The sequence below is a fragment of the Python bivittatus genome, unplaced genomic scaffold, assembly GCF_059951505.1.
Source record: "Python bivittatus isolate LINGU-HERP-01145 unplaced genomic scaffold, Pbiv_v1 ctg000850_np1212, whole genome shotgun sequence".
Taxonomy (NCBI): domain Eukaryota; kingdom Metazoa; phylum Chordata; class Lepidosauria; order Squamata; family Pythonidae; genus Python; species Python bivittatus.
Genome location: NW_028277112.1, coordinates 15,045,777 through 15,058,127, shown reverse-complemented (window position 1 = coordinate 15,058,127; position 12,351 = coordinate 15,045,777).

The following is a 12,351-nucleotide window of genomic DNA, read 5'->3' as shown; positions in this document are numbered from 1 at the left end:
ATATTATTCTACATGATTTAGGATTGGAAATGTAAATGAGGCCTCTTTCAATTACCAATTATGTTCTGTATTCCATGTTGTACACAGATACAGCCACCTTATTTCATGTTCCTGTAATAAAATATACAGAAAGAAAATTGATATGGTAATTTATCTAATTTAAAAAAAGATGTTACTACACAGAGTATTAGCATGGTCTGTTTCAGCTCAACCTGGGAAGTGTAATGTTATTTTATAATAAAGAGGGCTTACAGTGCTAATTAACAGTGTAGCACTTGCAATAAAATTGTTAAGTACACCACATTACATATTTAATTTAAATTGGAAGTGATAAATACTGGAGGTTAAATCAATACTAATTAACTCTTCCAAAACATCTGCCAGCTTCCACATCTTGAGCTCTACCTGAACTTAAAACAAAAGTAAATATTAGGGCTATGCAGTACTTTGAATTAGGGATGCACTGGAATACACAGGAGCATGAAGTAGTCCTCACCTGCAAGACAGCAGCTGTGTCTTTTCCTGTAAGTACATGGCAGCTGCAAAAGGCAGCTGCATGATCTTGGGAAAAGCTGTCGCTGCTTTTAAAGAACTGCAGACAGGTGCTGATTTGCCAAACTCAAAATGCTGCACAGCCCTAGCAAAGACATATTGCAGAGTGGCATTAGGAAAAATCATTAGAACAGCTTCAAATCTTCCTTATTGGAGCAACATCCCTTGTGAAGTGCAGTGTCAATCCATATTTCAATCTGAAGAAAGTGACTATTGTTACTCAAGTCATGTGCACCTTGCTATTAGTCTGACTTATTCTGCATGTGTATCATGTTGGTCTCTGTCACTCTTTTTTGTGTATATTAAAACAATAACATAAAGTAATAAAATACAAGATAAATCTGTCAGGTTCAGCCCAAAGAACTCCACGAGACAGTGCAAATACAGTTCTGTTGCATTTATTAGCTTCCACCTCAAGACGGAAATCTCTCCAGACTGAACCTAAGTTCCCAAGCCAGCAAGCCATAACACCATGAATTCCTTAGGGTGGTGCCAGTCTCATCTTCTTAAACTTCCCACACTCCTGTTGGGGGCTAAGGAAATGCTTATCTCCCTGAGCGTGGCCTTCATAACACCATTCCATCACAAAATCCATCTTTATGCTGTTGACAAACCAACTAATCTTTCATGGCCAGAAACAGTTGGGTATCAGTTATAAATGGGATTTGCAGCCCAGACAGATATTTAGGCTTCAACAGGTACAACTTAATCTTCACCTCATTAGTTGATTCCCAAACTAAGTCAGCTGAGGGAAATGCTTGTGTCCCATCTTTCAAAGGAAGGTTTAGTAGGCCCACCATATCTAGGGTGTAACCACATAGATAATCAGTAGACAGCAGTACAGAGACTAATATGCTCCATTTAAGTGGTTGTCTGGACTTTTGCAGCCCTTATGTGATGGTCCTTGTGGCTTAAAAAATAAAATCTTTGCTTTTCACACTTTAGCAATAAAATGTTTGCTTCTCAGAGTATTAGCCTTGCAGTGCTTTAAACAGTGTTTCTCAGCCTTGGCCACTTTAAGATGTGTGGACTTCAACTCCCAGAATTCCCCAGCCAGCATGGCTGGCTGGGGAATTCTGGGAGTTGAAGTCCACACATCTTAAAGTGGCCAAGGTTGAGAAAGGCTCCCTTAAAACACCCATTATGTCCCTCATACTCCCCATGGGAAGTATGCCTTAGGGTTGGGACTACAAGTGCTGAAATGGCTGCCTTAAGCCAAGCCTCAAGACACCCATTTTGCCCCTTAATTCTCCTCTGAACAAAACCATTCTGGCTCTAGGGGAGCAGAATTGTATCCTTCCCCCAGATCTATTTGGAAAACATCATTTTCTTAAAACTTTTGCAGATTCAAGTGGACCTCCTGATTTGACCATTTAATAAAATAACAGCATTGGGAGCAACAGTTCATAAGAAATAAAATACCCTGTGTCATAGACATTTAAATACATTAATCATACCCTCCATATGTATTTTGCCCTGTTTGGGGAGCAGTTTTCTACCTCTCTCATTCAACATCATGTTTATATTATAAATACCTTTGCTGATCTCTAATGATCACATAAATTGTTCCAACCATGTGCCTGTTCAAATGAATAATATGGAAGGTTCAGTCTGACTTTATTTTCATAACACGTAAAACTTTGTTCTTGAATTAATCTGTTCAATCAATTCCCCAAAGGCATGAAACATAAACTACCTAAAAGAATCAAAAGAATAATAACAGATTAAAAGCAACAACAAGCCTCAATTATACTAATGTTCATTACATGACACATGATACCTGATTCTTTATCTGGAATGTAATTCTCACCCCTTGTATATTATCCTTGGGCCCATCAGATGAAGATGGGAACAATAAGGATTGAGTGGGAGGCACCTCCCTTTGCATATGACTGTTTCATTCCAAAGAAGCTACATAAATGTTGGATGTGCATATTGACTGAGTTATGGGTTTTTCTAGACTACAAATCCTTTAAAGTTTTGTTTTTCAGAATTGGACTGCTACGTGCCCGAAGGATAGCATAATTAGCAAAGTTATCTAAACAACGTTGGGCAAAAATAAACACATATGCTTTCTTAGCTAAACTTTGCCATTAAAAGCTTTAATCACTGAAATCATAATTAAAGCAGTATAACCTTAACAGAGCACAAGGTAATGATTCATTGACTAAAAGAGCTCGACAGGCATGCATGCACCACAAGATTAGTTGTGTTTTCTTGTCTTTTCTAAATTTCAATTACAGCTTGGGTTGAAGTCCTGATTTGGCATTGTGCTAGAATATCTTCCTTCCTCCCGCTGCACCCGCTTCTCCCAGTTTAGTTTTGGTTTTACATTTGGTTTTCATATTGCCATTCATCCCATGTCTCTGCTGCTAAAACATATAATTGATCTCTTGGAATCCAAAACTTTTCCATGGCATTAGCCCAGTTGTTTTCTTAGCTAAGCCTAGCAGAAGAGGGATCAGCGTGAACCAATACAGAAATTGTTAGCTCTCTTGTTGATTCTAACAAGTGTCCATTTAAGTCATTTGCAGTAGTGTAGTGCCTGTTGGAGGAGGGTTGTTTCAAAGTCTGAGTGTTGCAATGCCAGATTCTCTGTATCTCAAAGACTGTAACCATGAAGTTTCCTGCCAAATCCTGGGTTTTGTTCCCCTTCCCCCCACAGGTGAAGCTTTGAGATGATATTCAATGGCCTGAGTATTTTGGGGTCATAATGATGAACTCTTGCTTTGTTGGTTGTCATAATGCTGTGAAGAGATTCTTCACTAATATTCTCGTAGGCAATGAGAATATTCTTATTGTCAACAATTTCTGGCAAATTTCAAGTCCAGCATGCAAGGAACCCATCCTGCACAAACCTGCCAATATTGAAGATTTGCCAACCTAACCTTATCTCCTTCTTTGACAGAATTATTATTGTTGGCCACACAGTCAGCCAGATGTTTATACTGGATTTGGCATTTTTATCCACCTATCAAGTCCTTCCCAAGGACCCGGGATAGGCAGATGTGGTTGTTTGATGGGGTTAAAGGTATCATCGCAGGATGTAAGCTGTTGCAGGTAAAGCTACCTTTTGCAACTGACTGATGGTGATTTTGTCAATGCCGATGGTCTTCAAGTGACACTCCAGATGTTTTGGGATTGCACTCAAGGCACCTATTACTATTGGTACTATCTTTATTTTCTTCTGCCACAGTCATTCTATTTCTATTTGCAGGTCTTTGTATGTTGTGATTTTCTCCAGTTCTTTCTCTTCTATTCTGCTGTCTCCAGATATTGCAAAGTCCACCATCCAGACTTTTTTTTTTTTGTCTTTCTTATCATCAATTGTTAAGTCTTGGGTGTTATGCGGCAGGTGCTTGTCTGTTTGAATTCTAAAGTGCCAGAGCACTTTAGCGTCTTCATTTTCTTTTACTTTGTCTGTTTTGTGGTCCTTGCTTGCAGTTCTTGCTTGCAGGCAAACGGTATTTCTTGCAGATATTTCCATGCACCATTGTTGCTACTTTGTCATGCCGATGTTTGTAGTCAGTCTGTGCAATCTTCTTGCAGCAGCTGACTAGGTGGTCCACTGTTTCTTCAGATTCTTTGCAGCGGTGGCATTTGCTGTCTGTTGCTGTCTTCCTGATTCTGGCTTTGTATGCATTTGTTCTTAAGGCTTGGTCTTGTGTAGCCAAAATTAGTCCCTCTCTCTCTTTCTTTAACTTTTCTGCTTTTAGCTTTTTTTTTTTTTTTTATCTGCACTCAGTCGTTACCAACTCTACGGTGACTGCTTGGACGAGTCCTTGCAGTTTTCAAGGCAAGGTGTTTTCAGAAGTGGTTTGCCAGTGCCTCCTTCCTAGAGCAGAGCCCATCTGGTGAGCGCAGGAGGCGGGGTTTCCATTGCTTCGCGCCTTTTTCAGGCGTGCGCGGCTTCCGCGTTACCGGCAACTGCTCCCATCTCCTTTGCAAGGTGCCGCCAGCATTTTTCCTCCCACCGGAGTGAGAGTACCCATTTATCTACTCACGTAAGTTTTTTCGATCTGTTGGGTTGACAGGAGCTGGGGAGGAAACAGGAGCTCACTCTGCTGCACAAAAGCTGGGCTCGAACCGCTGAAGTGTCGACCATTTCTGGCCAGCAACTTTCAGTGTCATTAAGCCGCTGTGCCACCACATCCCCTTTTAGCCATTGCCAGGACTTATTATCTGCTTTGCCTGCTAGTTTTTTGTGTACTGTCCATGTAATACTTTGCCTTGCCATGTCTCTTTTCTATTCTTCATTTTGGTCTTTCTTGTAGGCCAGTCTATTCTCTTCAGTATTCAGTAAGCCTTCATGGTGTACTAACTTCAGTGCATCTTCTTCACTGTCCTTCAGATATTCTTCCAATGCCCTGATTTCTTCTTCAACTGTCTGGTGTACTTGCAACATTCCATGCCCACCAGTGCTCCTTGGTAAGTAGAGTCTGTCAGTGTTGCTGCATGGATGAAGGGCATGATTCATTGTCATTATTTTTCTGGTCTTCCTATCCAGGGCTTCTAATTCTGCTTGAATCCAATCCACTATTCCAGCTGTGTATCTAATGACTGGAATTGCCAGGGGTTAATTGCCTTGATGGTATTTTCTCTACTGGGTTTGGACTTCCAGATCTTCTTCACTCTCATGATGTATTCACTACTAACCTTCTGGACTTCAATGTGCTTGATGTTGTCAGCCTGAAGGATGCTCAGGTATCAGGTATGCTCCTGATCTTAACCAGCTCCTGATCTTTACCAGCTCCATTTATTGGCTTTTCCTCCTATAGCCTTCAAGTACTGACCATGCACTGGCTTGTTCTTCCAATTAACAAATTGGTTTTTGATTGTTTCTTTTCTATACTCAGCTTTCACCTTTGTTGTTTTCAAAAGCTTTCCTTGATTGACTTCCTTTAATAAGGGTTCTTTGCTTTTCTTAATATAGTCATTCAAGCCATGTTTTTCTTCCTCCACACTTTGTTTTACCTGTAGGAGTCCTCTGCCCCCTTTGGCTGTTGGCAAATACAGTTGATCAATATCGCTTTTTGGGTGCAGATCATGGTCCATTGTCATTAGTTTTCTTGTTTTCTGATCCAAGTTAGCACATTCCATCTGGGTCCAGTCAACTATTCATGTTGTATAGTGTATAATGGGGACTGCCCCATTATTGATTGCTTTGATGATGTTTCCACCAGTTAGCTTTGATTTCAAAATTTTTCGAACTCATTTAATATATTTGGCAGAAGTACTTTCTTTGACTTGGTTCTGTAATAAAACGGAAGCTTCCAAAAACTCCCAAATATTTGTAGCCTTCTGATGTTATTGCTTTTATCAAATCTTTATTATCAAGCAGTATTCCATCATCTTCAACAATTTTGCCTAGAGTTGCAGACTTGTCAGTGCCAAATTGCATTCAAATATCTTTGCTAATTCTTTTGTGCTTTTTAGCAAGGAATCCAGTTCAGCCTTTGTTATACCCAATTAGTTTTAAGTCATCCATATAGAGCAAATGCGAAATTTTTACTCCTTTTTTAGCCAATTCATATCCACAGTTTGTATTGTTCAAAACTGTTGTTAATGGGATCATTGATAGTATAAAGAGTAAAGGTGATAATGAATCACCTTGAAAAATTTCACATTTAATTTCAACTTCTCCTAACTGTTCCCCATTAGCCATCAGCTTCGTTCTCCAAAACTTCATTGAAGTATTCATGAATTGCCAAATGTTTCTGTTGATTCCAAAAATTGCAAGACGTTTCTCAATCCAGCTATGTGGAACACAATTGAATGCCTTTTTATAGTCTATCCAAGCCATAAACAAATTTGTTCTTTTTTTTTTTTTGAATCCTTCAAAACTAACTTGTCAATCAATAACTGGTCCTTCATTCCCCTCTAATTTTTGCAGCACCCTGTTTGTTCTACAGGGAGTAAATCATTCCTTTTCAGATAGCTATAAATTTGATTTGCAATTATGCCTGTAAGTAGCTTGTAGGTTGTTGGCAAATAGATTATGAGTCTGTAGTTTCCAGGCTCATTTCCTTCTCCTTCTCCTTCTGAATTAGGAATGTCCTTCCAGTTGTTAACCATTCTTCATTTTCTGGTGATTCCAAAACTCTGTTCATCTAGTCTGCCAATCTTAAATGTAGACTTGTCAGTAATTTTAGCCAGAATCCATGGAGTTCATCTGGTTCAGGAGCACTCCAGTTTTTGACTTTCTTTGATTGCTTTTGTAACATTTCCTCAGTTATCCTAATGTCTTCCATGCTGGATACTTTCACTGCATTTTCCACTTGCTTGATCTATGTTGCATTCCTATTGTGACTCCTGTTGTTTTCCCACAAACTTGTCCAAAATTTCAGGGCCTTTTCTTTGTTCGGCTTTTCATTATTTGTGCTTCTTTCCATTTTCAAGGGTTTTATAGAATTGATGCTGATTTGCTCTAAATTGTGAATTCTGCTGGAATTGGATTATTCAGTTGTCATATTGCTTGATCTTCTCTGCAATAGCCATGATTCTTTGCTTCAATTGTTCTACAATTTCTGCAATTCCTTTGTTCTCCAGGTTGTACATCATGCACAAGCTAGTTTTGATTTTCTTATTCTTATTCTTATTCTTCAAATTTCCTTGCCTCAAATTGCTCATATCCATGCAAATTTTCTTTATCTTCAATTCTAAACAAATTTTCCATTTAGGTTTTCCCTTCTTAACGGCTTCATTCCTTTGTATTTTAACTCCTAATCCTTCAGGATTTACATAGGCTACATCAGCTGGTTTTTTGGGTCAATTTTCAGTTGGAATAATTTTAACAGCTTCGTTAATATTCTTCACTATTTTAGCTAAAGTCTTCTTGTTAATTTGATTCAATTTTGGCATATTTATTCTTTCGGCTTCTTTCATTTGGTCTTTGATTTTCCCAACTAGTTCTTCATTAACCAATAGTGCTTGCAGTTGCTTAGCAACTTGAGTTTCTTCTCCTTGTTGTTCTTCATTAACATCAATAGTCTCTTTACTTTCTACTATTTGTTGCTCACTCTGCAAATTGGTATTATTCTTGGTAGTTCTGAATAAACCAGAATTTTGAGTTGGTTGTTTTTCAATTGCTTCCAATTCAGCACTGATAAAGAACTTGTGTTTCAAAATTATACACCTTTGGTCCTCTGCTCATTAATCTCTAAATCTGGATGTCTTTCTTTCCAAAGCTGGTACATTTGCTTTTGAAATCCATATTTTGGTGGTTCTGATTGATAGAAACATTCCATAATCGAGCAATTTTCTTCTTTGACCAAATTCTTCTCTCTTGATTGCTTTCCAGTAGCTGGTCAGCTCCATGCCTTGATTACCTAGGAGAAGGAGCTGATCCCTGTAGCACATTTTTTGATGAAAGCCCAGAAGCCATAGCATCCAACGTGACTCTTGTTAGTCCAGGCGACAGTTGATCGGCATGAAATTTAAATTGCATATTCTCACCATATTTTGGAATGGATTTAGTCTGACCCTTCAGCTAAGACCTGTCTGATATGATTGCGCCTGTTCAGCATAGCCCTTAGCATCACTAGAGCAGGCAGACCCCTCCACCATGATGAGGTACTGTTCCTTTGGAGGGGGTTATTATTATTATTATTATTATTATTATTATTATTATTATTATCATCATCATCATCATCATCATCATCATCTATTATAGCCACCAACTGTGCCTCAACACATTTTCAACAGAATGCAATGATAAAATATGGACTAGATAATGTTACTGTTAGATGGGCTCACAGCTGGCTGTGTGACTAAACTTAAAGGATGCTCAATAATGGCTCCACTTTAGCTTGTAGGGAAATCTTGAGTTTAGTGCCACAGGGCTCTGTCTTGGGTCCTGTGCTGTTCAACATTTTTCTCAGTGATTTGTATGAGGCAGTTGAGGGGACACTTACAATGTTTGCAGATTATACAAAACTGGGAGAGATTGCTAATTCTTTAAAGAAAACAGAGAAAATTCAAAAGGATCTAAACAGGGTTGAGAGGTGGACTGAAATGAATTTAGGATGAATTTAACAGGGAGAAATGTAAAGTTTAAATTCCAACATAAACATTTTGAACACATATTCCACAAAAATATGCTCGTTTTTTTATGCTCCGTTCCCCAATATAAACATTTTTGTGTGCACGTTTTGACCAGATAAGTACAGACATTTTGTCTGTTTGTTTAGCAGACCTATAGGCCACTCCACTCAGCCTACTCTGAGCGGCACACAGCTCCTCAGTGCTTAATTAGCAAAGCCCATTCACTGCTGCCTATGTACTTGGACAGTCTTTCAGGCAAATTTAATAATCCTGTCCCACTGAAATCTGTGGCAGGTTTCTTTTGCATCAAAATGCATCACATTTTGAAAGCTCCTCTATCTAAACATTTTTTTTCAAAGAATTGCTAGAAAGTTTTGCATCGTGTGGTTGGGAGGAAGAATAAAAGGAAGTATTGCAAATAGCAGGCCTCACTTGCGTTCTGAAAGGCTACGGTCTGCTCTGCTCATACAGCATTTTTACTGACACGCTCATTCAAGTAGAAAGATGAAACTCTAATGTATGACGCATCGTGCTCTTCCACTTCTTTAATTACATATAGTAGTGCCAAGAGACATGTGTGAATGCAGTCTCCTCCACTTCCCACACTTCAGCTGAATCCCAACAATCATCATTCTTCCCATTGGCCTTTTACAACAGTGATACCATTAAAGGGCTATCCTACCTGGAGAATTTTTTCTTTCCCTTCAGAAATACAGAGAAATCATCTACCCAATTCTCTGCTGGCAAATTGGCTGGAAAATGTGAAAAGCCATTTGTGTCCAGGTTTCACTACTGACAAGGTAACTGAAGCATTACCGATGTTTCCCATCCTGTGCAGGAGTAAGTTGCTTTAAATCCTGTGATTACATTAATACTGATACTGGTAGGGTCAAAATAGGAAAGTTTATTTCCAGTTTGCCTCTTTTTCAAAAGGTGCCTCTTGCTGAGTAATTGAATGGGAACTGATTGGAGACAAGCTAATTACATAAATCCTGAGCTGTTTTTCAATATTTTCATCAGCTGATTTGGGGCAATTAACTTCATTTCTATTAAAAGAGAAAAACAGTGTGCTATAAGGAATTTAAAAAAAACAACTACTGAGTGCTTGCATTTGGGTGTGTCTGTGTGTGAATGCTACAGAAAGCAAGTGAGTCAAATCCAGGAATAAACACAGACAACTGAGGTTGCTGAATGTAGTCTGGTGGCTTTTATTCCTTTAAGAGAAGGCCAATGTGGAGCATTATTGTAATTTCTATGGCATGCAAGTTCAAATGTTCATTATCTTTCAGAGGAATTACAGATGCAATTTGGTTCAGACATGAGCAAAACTGGACAAATTTAATTTGGTTAGTGAACGAACAGGCAGATGCAGCAACAGTTCATTGCCTGCTCAGTTTCTGTTTGCTATTTCAGTTCAAATAGTGTGTGGCAGATGCTCCCAGGATCAACAGCAGGTATCTGATCCAAACTATCAACAGACATCAATCATATTTTCTCACCCAGTATGAAGGAGGGGTAGACAAGATTTTTTGTTCGTTTATGAATTCATGTTACTAAGTTTCTCTGCAGTTTCAATCATGTCTAAATTTGGCTTGCAGACTCCAGAGCAGTAATACGGTTTAAAAAACTAAAGATAACAACATAAATATAACAAAATAATAAATAACATCCCAAAAGCCAAGAAACAACCATAAACACAATCATAATCATATATATCACATGCTCTAGAGCTGAGGTATGTGTGTCTTTTCATGGTCCAATATATACATGTGGGCTTGTCACGTAATGCATTGCAACAGTCAAAAATAGAGTCATTGTACCCTATTTAAGAGTTTATTTGGAACAACATCATCAACTAGCTTTGCTCTATATTGCTATATGTCAGCATATAGACAAAGATATATCATCCTTATAATTAGATTTGATTGCTCTTATTATTACTTTTTACTATGTATCTCCACATCCAATATTTGAAGTAAATTTAAGAAGATTATATTATCTTTTTATTTGGAATAGTTTGTTTGCATACATTTTCTCTCCCATGCTCTGACACTCCATTTTGTGGCTATCTAATCAAATAGCTTTTTCTCTGGGGAAATGCTAAGATGTGAACATTTTGAATGTATGACGTATATAGGCACATTGACTTTATTTTGTTCCAACTCATTCCTGATATTGAGATGCCTTTCAGGTATTGAAAAGGGAAAAAAGTGGTAATGATATTCCAACAAGCATTGAGTGATAATGAAAGGTGAATAAGGCTTTAAAATATATCTTATATGTTGATTGTCTTCTCTTTCTTTTTCTTTCTTTCTTTCTTTCTTTCTTTCTTTCTTTCTTTCTTTCTTTCTTTCTTTCATCAACCACATGTGCACTGAATTCACTTGCCTTCCAGGTTAATGAAAGCAGTTACTCTAGGACTAAGAGTGGGAAACTGACTAATCCGTTTTTATTAATACAGTGAATGAGGAAGGAAGGAAGGAAGGAAGGAAGGAAGGAAGGAAGGAAGGAAGGAAGGAAGGAAGGAAGGAAGGAAGGAAGGAAGGAAGGAAGGAAGGAAGGAAGGAAGGAAGGAAGATAGATCTGAGTCCAGAGACTGCTTGGATGGGAGACATTATCAAGAAGCCCAGTTTCTTAGCTAGTTTATGGATATGCTTCACACACTAGTCTCTAAATTCTCCACTTTATCCTTAATCAAGAATTGTTCATTCATTTCTTTATATTTTATTATATTTTAGTACCCAGGAACAAAAATTCTCTCAGTAAATTATGAGAGACAAAAAGATTCTAAACATGATACACAATAATCACCAACTAAGACCTTACCACTGAATGTTAATGTTCTTGTTTTGGGGTTTTCTTGTTGCACATACTCAAAGTGCTGTAAGATTGGAAAAAATTGTAAAATAAATTAATGTGCAATGGGAAAATCAGTTGTATAAGTTCAGTTGGGTGTAAGAGGAGGTGTGTGACAGACATATGGCAAAATGTCATCTCAGGTTCTGAAAGATGGGGTAGGCAAACACTAAAGTAGAATAAATAAATATCAAATTGTAGCAAAGAGTAGCAGAAACTGATGTTATGAAATAAAAGCACAGAAGTCCTGGGTAATTTGCAAAGGTACTACAGTCAGAAAAGGTCAGTGTAATTTTATACCTGAAATAACCCTTTATTGGTTAAAAAACATGCAGAGCAAGAAATAGTTTGACAGATATTAGTGCCCATAGATTCAGAAAACAATTGATGCTGTAATACATGCATTAAAGTTTTTTTTTTCCATTTCTGCTGCAATAAATGAATGTAGCTACAGCTCTGAAAATTTTCTCCTCCCCCCTTTTGTTGATGGGAGACAGATGGAGATAGATAGATAGATAGATAGATAGATAGATAGATAGATAGATAGATAGATAGATAGATAGATAGATAGATAGACAGACTTTTTAAAGTTTATTGACCTAAGATTCTGCTACTTTCCCATTCTTTCTGATTAAAGTGAAGCAGTAACAAATACCATTTTCCTCTTTTACTGGAATGCACAGTATTAGGCAAACCTTGACATTAGAGATTGTATCCCTAGCAGATTCATGATATCTCTTCATTTGATAAAGCAACATTTTGCATGCCTTTGTATGTAGTCTGTTAAACTATTAATACCACCAATAAATAAGTAAACACATGTATGTGACCTTCAGTGAACAATGTACTCTGCATACATATATGCATGGTAGAAATGGCCAGTGAACTGTATTTAATTTT